Raw genomic sequence first — 14,462 nt, 5'->3', positions numbered from 1 at the left:
TAAATTCCATGCTATTTTAGGATTTCTCCATCTTTGATAGAACTTGCTACGCTTATAGATAGGAAGTTCCCTTGAGCCATTGTTATTATTGAAAGGTGTGTGTCTATTTAAATGAAAGAACCCTATCCCCCAGTTTCTCCCCTTCAGTCATACAATTATGCATTTATTGACACATTTTTGTTGGATTAGAATCTCGATAAATCTAAAACGTTCGATGCCTTTATTATCCTACAAGTTTACAATGTGTTAAATTCATACAATGTGTTATTATTGATATACTCTTCTTAAATTCATCCAATGTGTTATTAGTGATATACTCTTCCACAATATTAGATTGTGACCTTGATTTGGTGCACAACTTTGCGTGTGGGGTTTCCAATGTGCTTACAACTTTGGTCTTTTCAATAACCTACAACATTGGTTGTTATTTAGGAGCAATGAAAATGTGACTTGGACCATGGATTTTTTGCATGTGTCTTGCAATCTTGGCATGACAACAACAATGGACATCATAGTTGTTATGTTGTCCTCTTAGAAGTAGAGGGATCAACTTTAAACCAATGAAAATTTTTGTAGGGTGGTGCCATGAATATCATTCATTAGAATTCAGAGGTTTCCATTCCTTTGATCAAAATACTTTGATACTATCTTGTATGGTTGTCAATGTTCTTTGTAATATTTGATCCCCTCACAAATTTCCACTTGGTTTATCATGGTTCCATTGGTTTTCATTTTGTACCTAGTAGAAGTGTACATCACTTCCTTTGTGACCTACAAATGGACATTAAAGTCCTTACAATGAGATTCGTCATATTTGTGAGCCTATTTAAATAAATTATCATATCTTCTTTTTATTTAATAAATATGGTTAAAATATCTTAATTTGCTCCACATTTACTACATATAATATTCCCATATATATAGGAATTTAAAACAAAATACAATTTTTTTTATATTTTCCAATATCTTGAATGATTTGTAGCTTCAAGGGCTTCATTTCATGTGTAGTGCTTAAACCTTCTCATAATGTGTGCAAAAAAGTAGATATATTCTTTGGAGTATAATATGATATTGAAATATATGTACTTTCTTTATTTTTAACATTATTGGGCTCTTGAGTGTTTGTGCAAGAAATAAGCAATCCCAAAGAAGTCTTGGTGTTGTGATCTATATGATTGTAAAAGTGGTGAATCCATCATAAACATCCTAAGTATAAACTATTTCATAATGCCTCTAAATGTTCTTAACATTGCACAAGTCTTAAAAAGTTCGCGAATAAGAGCATGTAAGAAATATCAAGATGCATATAAAGACATTTGAATTGTGATTTGTTCAATTTTAAAAATGTTGAACACATGTAAAATTTTATCCTAGGGCTTTGTATTCTCACAATGCAACGAATGTATTGTTTTTTAAGCACAACATTTAATTTTCCATCCTTTTTCCAATGGAATTTTTTTTCTCTTCAAGTTTGTCTCAACATTGTCCATAGGGTAGACTGTAGAAAAGGAGATTGATATCCCAGGTCTCCTCACTTTCACACTACTTTCCCTAGTAGAAGACTTATGCACTTTGCACTCTTATTCTAGTGGAAATAATAGGAGGATTGCATGACCTTAATATCTAATATAACACTATAATGCAATCTTTGTAGAGAACATTGTTCACATCAATGCATACCAATGCTTCGTGAATAATGCCCAAAAATTCAAAAGTACACTTGCAATTATGTTGTTTTTGGCTTAAATTATAACAATAGATGTAATAATCAATGTAGAAAAAATAGATAAAAACAAGTTGCACATCTATGTGATTCCCACAAGATGTGGAAAGTTCATTGTTTTAACTAAAATGTTGCAATGTAGAGTTACATATGGTCATAGATCGATGTTCACATTTTTGAACATTCATAAACTGTATGACACGAAGTTTCATCCACATGAGTCCAATTTTCACTTGGATTGATATCTCAGACCATAACACTATCTAATCTATAAACCTATATAATAACATCCTTACAAAAGAGTTCCATATTTCCTAACAATGAAGGGTCCTATATAATATATAGCAAAAGATTTTAGTTATCATCTGTAACTAGGCCTTGAATTAACCTACACAATGTTGTCATCAATATTTAGGTTATGTGCTCAATGATATTTATATTTATTCCCTAAAATTTATTGACCAAATTTGAAATAGACAATAAACCTTATTCTCAATGCTATAATTATTGTAGTGTTTTGCTCCATGTTAGTATAATATGCTTAATAGATGAAGCTATGCCATGTTAGTGTAATATGCTTTAATTTCCAATGTAGTGCCATTATAGATTCTATAATGTATCCTTAATAGCTTCAACATTACTAACTTACACTTGTGCTTCATAAAAATATGCACCTAAATGCCCATTTACATGCATTTATTAGCTTTCCTATGACTATTTTTCATTAATATTTGCAACATTACCTATTAAACAATGTTATAGAGTTAATAAGAATATTACATAAAAAAACAAAAAACATTTTCGATTTTGACCAAAAGGGGGTGCAAAATCTCTTAAAACCATTGTACCCTGAAGAGAAGAAATGTTATGATAACATTTTTCAAATTTCAAAATATATATTTTTATATTTTGACATAACAAATGTAACTTTGAAAATTAAAAAATACAATAAATCTAGTTAATAACAAAATTACATTAAAAAAAAAACAAAAAAAAAATATCAATTTTGACCAAAAGGGGGTGTAAAATCTCTTAAAACCATTGTACTTTGAAGAGATAATATTTTTTAAAGTTCAAAATATATATTTTTATATTTTTGACATCACAAATGTAACTTTGAAAATTAAAAAATACAAAAAAAAAAATAAGATTTAGACAAACACAAATTGCATTTGTCACCAATGTATTAACCCACTAACTACCACAAACCCATTAATCTCTAAACACTAATGACCAACTTATTATCCCGTGATTGGTCCTAACCCATTGACCAATATCGACTAGTTACATGTTAAATCCTAACCCTCTAATGAATAACCTACTAATTTCTAACCTTAAACCCAATAACCTATGAATACTTAACCTCTAACCTATTAATAATTAACGTAATGAATCACTATTTTTTAATTGCTAGTTTTGCTTAACCATTAACATATAATCACTAGCTCACCATGTAGTGTTCGTATACACAAAATTAATATGTTTGCAACTATTGAAGTGGAAAAAACATAAAAAAATAACATAAACAAAGATTAAATAATAATGAAAAAAGAGTAGGGGTAACTATGAAATGCGAAAGTCCATGCAAATACATAATCACAAATTATCTCATGTACATGATACAATATAATACAGAAAAAGGATGTAGTAGTTAAGTGCACAACAATCTCTTACCATTAGACATTTTGTTGCTAAACTTTGAAAAGTCAAGCAATGAAGGCCAATGTCGAAAAATTGCTTGAAAATTTGAAAAGATAAATTTTAGCCTCAACAAAAAATATTTTTTTAGACAATGAAGGCCAATGTTGAAAATTACTTGAAAAATTGAAATTATGCATTGTTTCCTTAAACAAAGTCCAAAGTATGTGGTATAATGCCTCAAAAGATGCATAAACATGCATGTGGATTTAGATGTAGTGTCAGATTACACAAATTTGATAGAAAAAATAATCCAAATTTGTTTCTCTATTTAATCTCTCATTTAGCAAAAGTGAATAGTCTAAAAACTCTCCTTGCAAGTTGAAATGAACCATTATGATAGTTGCCTTCCCAAGGCAACTTATTAAAAAATGAAGCTTGTGAAGAAAGCATTTAATGGAGAAGAGAAATGAAGAGGAAAGGAAGAACAAAGGCATAAGTAGAACATGATGGATTTAGAAGAAGCCTGAAAGCCATCTTCAAGCTAAATCCATTTGTTTGAATGTGCATATGAGTAAAGATGCATTGAATCTCTAGTTTGAGAATCCATAACACACATTTGTAGCAATTTTGTGAACTTAATAAAATCCCCACCAAATGTTGGTTTTATCATATATGTTTCTAGGACAAAAATGCGACTATTGTATATTTCTTTATTTTTTATTTAAATGATTGATTGAGCATTACAAACATTGCATTGAATTGTTGGCCACATCTAATTGCTGTGGAATGATGTGCATTTTAAGCTACAACATTTTATTTCTCTTTATTATGTACACTGCTAATATCTACAACACAACTTGATTCCCTCCTTATCTGGGATGATTCTTGTAATTAGAGTAGTTGTGAATCATAGGACCATTCAAGAATTGGTTGAGCACTATATTTTATTAAATTGATGTTATTAAAGGCTACTTGCTTGCTCAATGTTTTCTTGTTTTTAATTTCACAGAGTTTTGTCAATCCAATAAATTATTTGGGTGTTAGATGAATATAATGGGTTCATGTCCAAGTCATTCTTGACTCCCACAACTTGGAAAACCAATTGGATATATAAATGTTCTATCACAAATTACATCATAATGTACCCTTGTGTGATTGGTCCAAGCCTAATTGTTGTTGGCCCATAACATTCTCTGTATTAGGTCTAATTGACCTCACATCCTATCAACCATTTTTATAAATTATTTAATTAATAGGTGAATAATATTGAAACTATCTTTCTCCAAGTGGTGCACATGGGAACTTATGTATATCCAATCTCCACATTTGGTGCAAGCTTGAGGCATTAATTTTCCCTAATTTACAACCTATATTATAATTTCACTCCGATAGGTGTCATTACATTTTTCCATATGCTCTACCTCCATTTCCATAAACAATTCCTTGTTAGAAAAAATTAGTTGTTTTGGGGAAAATCAAATTGGTTGGGAATTGAAGGCTTAAAAATATTATTCTTTGTCAGCAACTATAGTTTCTTTCCACAATTGGAATCCCTTGGGAGAAATAAATATTTCTCTTGCTTTAAACTTGAATTTATTTTTGTAAAAACGCTTGATGACTTTGGTTAGAATTGATGTATTTTTACTTAGTTTTAATCGAATTAGAAAGCACATTCTTCAAATGGACATTAGCTCTCATACCACTTTGTAACAACACCAACCCCTCAAGGCCTTTAGGGAAAAGGACTTTAAGAGTTGAACTCCAAGGTTACTTTATGGAGACAGGATTATCAAAATTCCTCTTCTATCAACTAATTTAAAACTACTTTTTGATATCAAATTGTCTCTTGCTTGTTGGGTACTTTACATTGATATAAATTTCATCAAAATATGAGCCCTGAATGCAAATTTATGGCCATTTGAATATTTTCTCTCCTAGGTAACACATCAACATTTACACCATTAGCACATATAGACGTGTGGTAGCCATTTTTCCCTCATGTCCCTATTGGATAATGCTTCATTAGCTACACATGGATGACATATGGAAATCCTAGCACATGTGTCAACATCACATAGGGTTGCATCCTTATAAGACACACTAGACTTATGCTCTCATTTGGATATGAGAATTTTGAAAATTCCCCATTGTAGCAATTTTGTGGATCTCTAGTAATAAATAATGGGATGGGCCATAGTAATAAATAAGGTGGTTAACCCGTATCATGTAAGGGACCACAAATAGTTAGTAATAATGTAATGGGCCCATGGTATTAGATAGATGGTATTGAGGGAACCATGGTAATGACCCATGGTATTGTATGTATGAGGCCTATATAGAGTCTAGAGACTCCCCGTTGAGAGGTGTCAAGGAATATTGTATGAGCATGCATATGGCTTGTGGAGTGTTCTCCTTCCTTAAGGAGTGAATGTATGGTGTTTCCCTACCTTAATGGTTTTGATCAATAAAGAGAAGCATTTCTATATTAAAATCTTGTTATTTCTTAGGTTTATTTGCATTGTCTTATATTTTCATATCAGATCTATAACAAGTGGTATCAGAGCACTTTCTTGGGTTTATTGGCATTGTTTTGTATTTTCATATCAGATCTATAACAAATGCACCTTCTACATTTCAAGGTTTGATGAAATCCATTTTCAAACCCTTCCTTAGAAAATTTGTGTTAGTATTTTTTGATGATATACTAATATACAGCAAGTCTTGGAAGGATCATGTCCAACATGTTGACATGGTGCTCAAACTATTGGAGGAGAAACAATTATGTGCAAAATCTCCAAATGTTTCTTTGGAGTACAAGAGGTGGAATATTTGGGTCATATTGTATCTCATGAAGGTGTTAAGGTAGACCCTAGTAAAATTAAGACCATTAAGGAATGGAAAATCCCCACATCCGTAAAGCATCTATGAGGATTTCTCAGGTTGACAGGGTACTATCACAAGTTTGTTAAGAATTATGGGAAAATATCAGCACCTCTAACAACATTATTGAAGAAAGATGCATTCTCATGGACTCCATAAGCAACAAAGGCCTTTGAACATCTTAAAGAGGCAATGTGCCAAGCACCAGTCTTCGCTACACCGGACTTCACAAAAACCTTTATTGTGGAATGTGATGCCTCAGGAAATGAAATTGATGTTGTTTTAATGCAAAAAGAAAGACCCATTTCTTTCAAAAGTCATCCAATCAAAGGAAAGTATTTACACAAAGTTATTTATGTGAAGGAAATGTTGGCAATACTACCTGCACTTAAGAAATGACGACCCTACCTAATGGGAAGACACTTCAAGGTAAAAATAGATCATGATAGTCTTAAATACTTTTTAGAACAAAGATTATCTTCAGAAAAGCAGCAAAAATGGGTCACAAAGATGTTGGGCTATGACTTTGAAATCATCTACAAAAAAGGGAAGCAAAATGTTGTTGTAGATGCACTCTCAAGAAAGGATGAGGATGTGGAAGCATTTCTTTGTGCCATTTCTATTTTCCAGCCAAATTGGATAAACGAAGCAAGGGATGAATGGAAGAATGACGAGGAAGTGTGGGCACTCATTCAAAAGATACAACAGGATCCCAGTACATTTGATAAATTTAGCTGGAAAAATGATTTGTTATGGTACAAGGATCGGTTATACCTATGTAAGAATTCTCAACTCAAACAAAAGATTCTTAGGGAATTGCACATCTCTCCCTTAGGAGGGCACTCAGGATTTCTAAAAACCTACCACAGGGTTAAGAAGGATTTTTTTTGGGATGGCCTTAAATCGTATATTCAAAATTTTGTGGCAGAATGTTTGGTTTGCCAACAAAATAAAGTTGAAACAATTAAGACCCCGAGACTATTACAACCTTTATCGATTCCAAGCCAACGTTGGGAGGAGGTTTCAATGGATTTTATCGCAGGTTTAACCAAGTCCGAAGGAAAGAGTGTTATCATGGTGGTAGTTGATAGACTTACCAAGTATGCACACTTTTGTGCATTATCTCATCCATTTAAAGCGAGTACAGTTTCTACTGCATTTATGGAAACAATTCAAAAGCTACATGGAAACCCAAAGATTATTGTAAACGACAGAGATCCCATTCTCACTGGAAATTTTTGGATAGAATTATTTTCTTGTCTTGGTACTCTGTTAGCTCATAGCTCATTTTATCATCCTCAATCTGATGGGAAAACTGAGATAGTCAACAAATGTTTGGAAGGATATCTTCGTTGCTTTGTATCTGATAAACAAACACAATGGGTCAAATGGTTGCCTCTGGTTGAATGGTGGTATAACACATCCTTCCATATCGCAACAAAAATGACCCCAATTATGGCACTTTATGGATATCATCCACCATCCAACACATCATATTTAAGAGAAAATTCTATGGTTCAAGCAGTGGAAGACCACATCGAGCATCAACAACAAGTTCTCCAACTCTTAAAGGATAACCTCACCTTGGCGCAGAATAGAATGAAACAGAAGGTAGATTAACATCACAGCGAAAGAAGTTTTGATGTAGGTGATTGGGTATTCCTATGGCTACAACCATATAAACAAATGTCCCTCAAGCAAGCTAAGAAGGATAATAAATTATCACCAAAGTATTATGGTTCGTACAAGGTGTTGCAAAAGATAGGTACTATGACATACAAATTGGAGCTTCCTGCAGCTTCCCGAGTGCACCCAGTTTTCCATGTTTCATGCTTAAAGAAGGTTATAGGTGACAAGCTTCTAGTTCAAACAATATTTCCAGAACTTGATGAGGAAGGAAAAATCATATTGGAACCTGAAGCAGTCAAAGAAACAAGAACTCAACAGCTACGAAATCGATCAATTTCAGAGTATCTCATCAAGTGGAAGAACTTACCCGTTGAAGATTCCACATGGGAGGATGAGAATTTTATACAGAAGCATCCAGAACTACTCAAGCGTTGAGGACAACACTTTTTGAAGGAGAGGGGCATGTTAGGTCCCTATAATACTAGTGATTCCCCCATTACTATTGTCATTGTATCCCTTATTGTTATTATTGTGCCCCATAAAATCCCACTATTGTTATTTTTGTGCCTTTATATTATTATTGTTAAGTTGTCTTGGTTATATTGTGACCCCTTAAACTCCTATATATAGAAAGGAGGTTTTTTCTTTTGAATCATCCAAGAATTGTTCATTTGTGTAATGTAAAGGAGGTTGCCCCCTCGAAGAGGCTGAATTCTAAGGCATTGATCTATCTTTTGTATCTTTTTGTGAGTTGGTTTCATAACATCTATTGATTCATGGAGACATAACCATGACAATAATCAAATGAGATTATCTAGAATTGATATTTCAAGGGGTTATATTAGTTTCCGCTCCTTGGAATAAGGTAATTTTTTTTAATTTATCCTCTAATAAGGCTAGAGAAGCAATATTTGACAAGGACTCATAGTTCCTACATATTCGAACAACCAAGTGTTGATGAGTTGGCAAAAGTCTCTAGAGCATGCAATAAAGAAATTTGACAAAAAAAATTTAAATCTTTGTAAAATTAAAGCCAAATAGAAGTGTAAAAAAACATATTCATCAAAATAAATTCACTTGCAAATCCAAACTATTCAATGAAGAGCCCAAAGCATCCATAATAACACAACTATTATGGTCAAGTATATGTTTTATAAACATTGACCTTTGTACAATGCCACAAATTATTATAAGTAATACCAAAATATTTTAACAAAACCATGAGCTTACATACAAAATAGCATATGGGCATTAGAATCATTTGCACAAAAAACAAATTGTGTTTCCTTTGGAAAGCTCTCTCCACAAGGAGTGAAAACTAAAAAAATTGCTTATCCATGCAACTTAATCCAATGCTTCATTATACTTCACACAACAAACAAAGGTAAGGCAATTAAACTACATCCTATAAATACATGTGCGATTATCAATCTTTTTTATGATGTTAAAAGTGAACTCTTGAATCTCTTTTGATCATTGATGATTGTTTACAACGATGACTTTTATATTTTATTCCTACTAAATGACTATGATTGTTTATAACGATGACTTTTATATTCTATTCCTACTAAATGACTTATATCATATTCCTACTAACACATCAATCCTTTGAAAAAATATTTTTTCATCTCCATTTTCTTGCATCATTTATCATCAAACCATCATTCAAATTACACTTCTTCATTTTTTTCCATCATGTCTTTTCATTTCACTTTTGTACCAATATCAAAAGCTATAACTTTAATGTTAATTCCATACTAATGCATTAATCCTTTAGCCAAACATCTTTTCAACTATATTTTTCTCCTAAAACCATTTTCACATTTTCTTCATTCTTCTCTCAGTTCATGTATTTTCTAATTTCTTAACAAACACAATTTCATTACATTTTCTCTTTTTTACAACCATGAGGCCCATATCCATGATTCTTCTCAAATCAGGTCTCTTTTCATTTCTTCACAAGCCTTAAGGTCCATAACCAACAATTGTCACAAAATGTCAAAGACTGAAAACAATACAAATACTAGTTATTGTTAACAAATAACCATCACCAATGACAAAAGCTAAGAAAACAATGCAGATACTAATTACCAATTATAATTTTTTTAGATCTCACCTATTATCATTAATCTCTGGGACCATCTAAATGGGAGATATGATTGTCACAAGTCAAGTTATGGCTTTATACTTGGAAAACAACAAATTAGTTTTCATTATTATTATTGAAACTAGTCCAAATGGGAGATATTATTGTCACCAGTGAAGTTGATAGTTTCTACCTATAAAACAACAATAATAATTTCATGTCTTTCAAATTAAATTTTGCTTCAAATTGAACTTTCGCAAATGTTATTATTTCCATGAAATACATGGATTTTTTGAGACAAATATCCAAAATCATTGTTTTGATGCCACTTATTTCCATGAAATACATCGATTTTTTAGACAAATATCCAAAATCATTGTTTTGATGCCACTTTTACTATTTGTAGAGTATACAAAAAAAAATACCACTGCAAATGTGGTTCAAAATACCACAAAGTAAAGGGAAATATACTCATGGAACGCAAAAACCTTAGAAAAAATTTGACACACACAAATATGAATAACACCAAAAAATCCAAATGAATAACACCTAAAAATCCAGAGAAATGACACCTGCAATCCAGATTAACCACAGAACTTTTACCAAACTCTTTATAAAGATGGGTTATTTTAACATATTTTACTAATCATAATATGGATGGGCAATATTTAACATAACAAACACTATATGACACAAACCAAATATCCCTAAAATATTGGGTATAAATCACAATTATAAAATAAGTTAACCATTAAAATAAATCAATGTAAACTTGTGACTAATTCCATGTATAAATCACTACACTTTTGGTTCTATTCTCTATATGTCATGAACTCAAGTTTATTAGACTAGGAAAATAAATTTTAATGAGCTTCTTTGTATATCTGATGAGGTTTAGTTGAAAATAAACTATTTGATAAGCTCTAGTTTAGACAAGTAAAACAAATCAGATCTACACAAAGAGACATAATGATCCGACAAACTGCAAAATCCTATAAGCCATGGGCCAATAGCTCTTCTAAAGTCTCTCTAAAAACACTCTTATCAAGTGGCGGGAAAGTGTACTAATGTTATGCAAAACAATTTTCCCAGACTCGTGCAATACATTTATTTTTTGGAAAACAAAGTTCTATTTTCAAATGTGTAGCATCCACAGTACTGATTCTATTGTGGTTCACTACTATTATCTCTGATGAGTTCTAGCACTCGTAGGCGACGAACCTTAAATATTGTACAGCCAAAAACCCAGTTCAAACAACTTGTAAAATCGCCACAAGTCAAACGTTCCTCATTTCAATTGATTCTCTTAAAAAATGACTACTCGTCAACAAATATAAAATTGCATATAGAATAAAATACCCTCATGACAACATATTCACGCATTTTAAAGAAAATTGTTGAGAGCTAATTATAAATCTACATTTGTACAGATTGCAGTTAATTGACAGGTTGGAGTTAATAAAAAAATCACATGATTTAACATTATAATATAGCAAGCAGGATTTCGATATAGTTTAGTTAAATGCCAACTAATTTTGATAAACCCCCAGCCAGAACAAATATATTAATCAAATAAAAGAAACGAAAGGGTTCTTGTTTTCTTCCACGTTAGGTAATAACAGAAAAGAAAAGGTTCTTGTTTTCTTCCAGGAATCTTTAAAAAGATATATGTGACAACTTTCAAACAAAAAACTAGATTGTATTTTCATAACATTTACCAAATTCTGGACAATTTCTTGGGGATTGAAATACAACCCTGCAATAAACACACAGACCCAGATGCTGGAATTTGATATTTGATTAGATGTGACCGATTTGTACTAATATATGTAAAAAAAAAACCATAATGCTTATGTAGGGAACTAGCCCCTCCCATCTTTTTTAATTTAAAATAAACAAGATATTCAAACAAATATCAACTTCTAGACCATTATATGCCATCCATTACTGTACCCAACATTTATCAGCGTGTATGGAGATGTCAATTTCAAGTTTAAACATAACCGAATTCTAGTTCATCAAAAATATTGGTCTGTCATTATATTACATAAATCTGCCTAATTACAGGAATCATCCCAGCTAAGGAGGGAATCGAGTTGTGATGTAGATATTAGCAGCATACACAATAAATTGAAATAAAATGTTGTAGGTTAAAATGCACATCATTCCACAATAATTAGATGTGGTGAACAATTCAATGCAATGTTTATAATGCTCAATCAATCATTCAAATCAAAAATAAAGAAATAATACAATAGTCCCATTTTTGTCCTAGAAACATATATGATCAAACCAGCATTTGGTGGGGATTTTAGTAAATTCACAAAATTGTTATAAAATGTGAGTTATGGATTCCCAAATTAAAGATTCAATGCATCCTTACTCATAGGCACATTCAGACAAATGGATTTAGCTAAGAGGTGGTTTTCATGCTTCTTCTAAATTGATTATGTTCTACTTATGCCTTTGTTCTTCCTTTCCTCTTCATTTCTCTTCTTCATTAAATGCTTTCCTCACAAGCTTCATTTTTTAATAGGTTGCCTTGAAAAACCAACCATAATAATGGTCCATTTCAACTTGCTAAGGATATTTTTTAGACTATTCACTTTTCCAAAATGAGAGATTAATTAGAGAAACAAATTTGGATTATTTTTTCTATCAAATTTGTGTAATTTGACACTACATCTAAATCCATTTGCATGTTTATGCATCTTTTGAGGCATTATATGACATACTTTGTACCATTTTTAAGGAAACAATGCATCCTTTCAATTTTTCAAGTAATTTTCAACATTGGCCTTCATTGTCTAAAAAAAATATTTTTTGTTGAGGCTAAAATTTATCTTTTCAAATTTTCAAGCAATTTTTCAACATTGGCCTTCATTGCTGGGGTTTCCAAATTTGGAAACAAAGTGTCTAAGGGTAAGAGATTGTTGTGTACTTAACTACTACATCCTTATTATGTATTAGATTATATCATGTACATGAGCTAATTTGTGATTATGTATGTGCATGGACTGTAGAAAATCCTATACATTCACAAGCTAATGCAATTTGCTAAAGCAAGAGACAAGAATCTACTTCTATTTTTTATAGCGGAAGCCCATAAACATGGAGCAAACAATAATCAATAGAGGAAGAAAATCAAATGCACATAACACAATAAATATCTAGGGAAAGCCACAGCTCAAAACCCCACTATCTGTTTTGCATTAATCTAGAAAATCAAGATGAAATTACAATGTTGTTTCTCTCTTGAACAATCCCAACACTCAGCAAATTCAATCTCCAACTCATAAGCAAGCTCAAGGCCAAAGCTTAGCCAATTCACAAGCTCTCCAAGTCTCTATTCCAATGTGTAATTCCTATGAAGGATAGCTTGTATTTAAAGAGAAATAAAGACTCTAAAAGTTGTGCAATCCATCAAGGATCAGTTTTTGAATGCATGCACTATCACTGCAACTCAGAAAAAGATAAAACAAATAGTACATTGTCGCTACACTCTAGTTTCAACTGGGTGTTTCTCAAAATCGACATGCATGAGTTTCTAATGAGTAAATATTCAGTTAACTAGAGTAGCACTGGTGGAGTTCATTAGTGTCACCACTGACTTTTAACCCACTATTAGTTCTCTCAATCAGTTTGAGAACTAATTCACATTTAACTCATATTGGACTCCTACAAAGTATTGAGAACATATACATGACTTCCAAAAGACTTCCAACTCGAATTTCCTAAGTTAAGTAAGTTTAATAAACTTAATTTAACTATTTTAAGTTGCTATGAGAATAGAATTCGAATTTAATTCACAGTTTAATTCAAGGACAAATTAAACTAGAATTTCTTGTTGCCATTTCTCAACACTCTCTCTCAACAAAAAATGGATTATCAACTACCTTGATCATGCCTCTGTGAATCTCAAATTTACATATTGGCAATGCCTTTGTCAAGATGTCAGCATCTTGCTCCTCCGTGGGAATGTAATATAACAACATAATCTACCTCAATACACAATCTCTGAGATGATGATACCGGATATCAAAATGCTTGGACAGATCATGAAAGACTAGATTTTTAGAGAGTTTGATACAACTTTGATTATCACAATAAATCACTGTTGGATCCATCTACTGACCAAACAAGCCAACCAGGGTATTCCTCATCCATATAGCCTCAGCTGTTGCCTGACTTGCAGCCATGTACTCTACCTCTACCTCTGCCGAACTGAGTGCAACCGATCTTTGTTTCCTGTTGTACCAAGAAACTACCTTTTGACCCAATACTAAATATCCCTCCTAATGTGCTCTTCTTTTCAGATGGACTCCCTGCTCAATTTGCATCGGTGAAGCCTTGAAGCTTCACTCCCTCTATTCGTTTGTACCATAACCCAAACTGAGTAGTGCCTCTGAGGTATCTCAATACATGCTTTGTCGCCTTCTAATACAGTGTGGTAGGCCTAACCATCACTTGACTAAGTTTCTTAACTGCATAGCACATATTCGG

This window comes from Pinus tabuliformis, chromosome 6, assembly GCF_031772625.1.
Source record: "Pinus tabuliformis cultivar Carrire ecotype Pingquan chromosome 6, CPIR1, whole genome shotgun sequence".
NCBI lineage: Eukaryota > Viridiplantae > Streptophyta > Pinopsida > Pinales > Pinaceae > Pinus > Pinus tabuliformis.
This window is presented reverse-complemented; position numbering follows the sequence as displayed.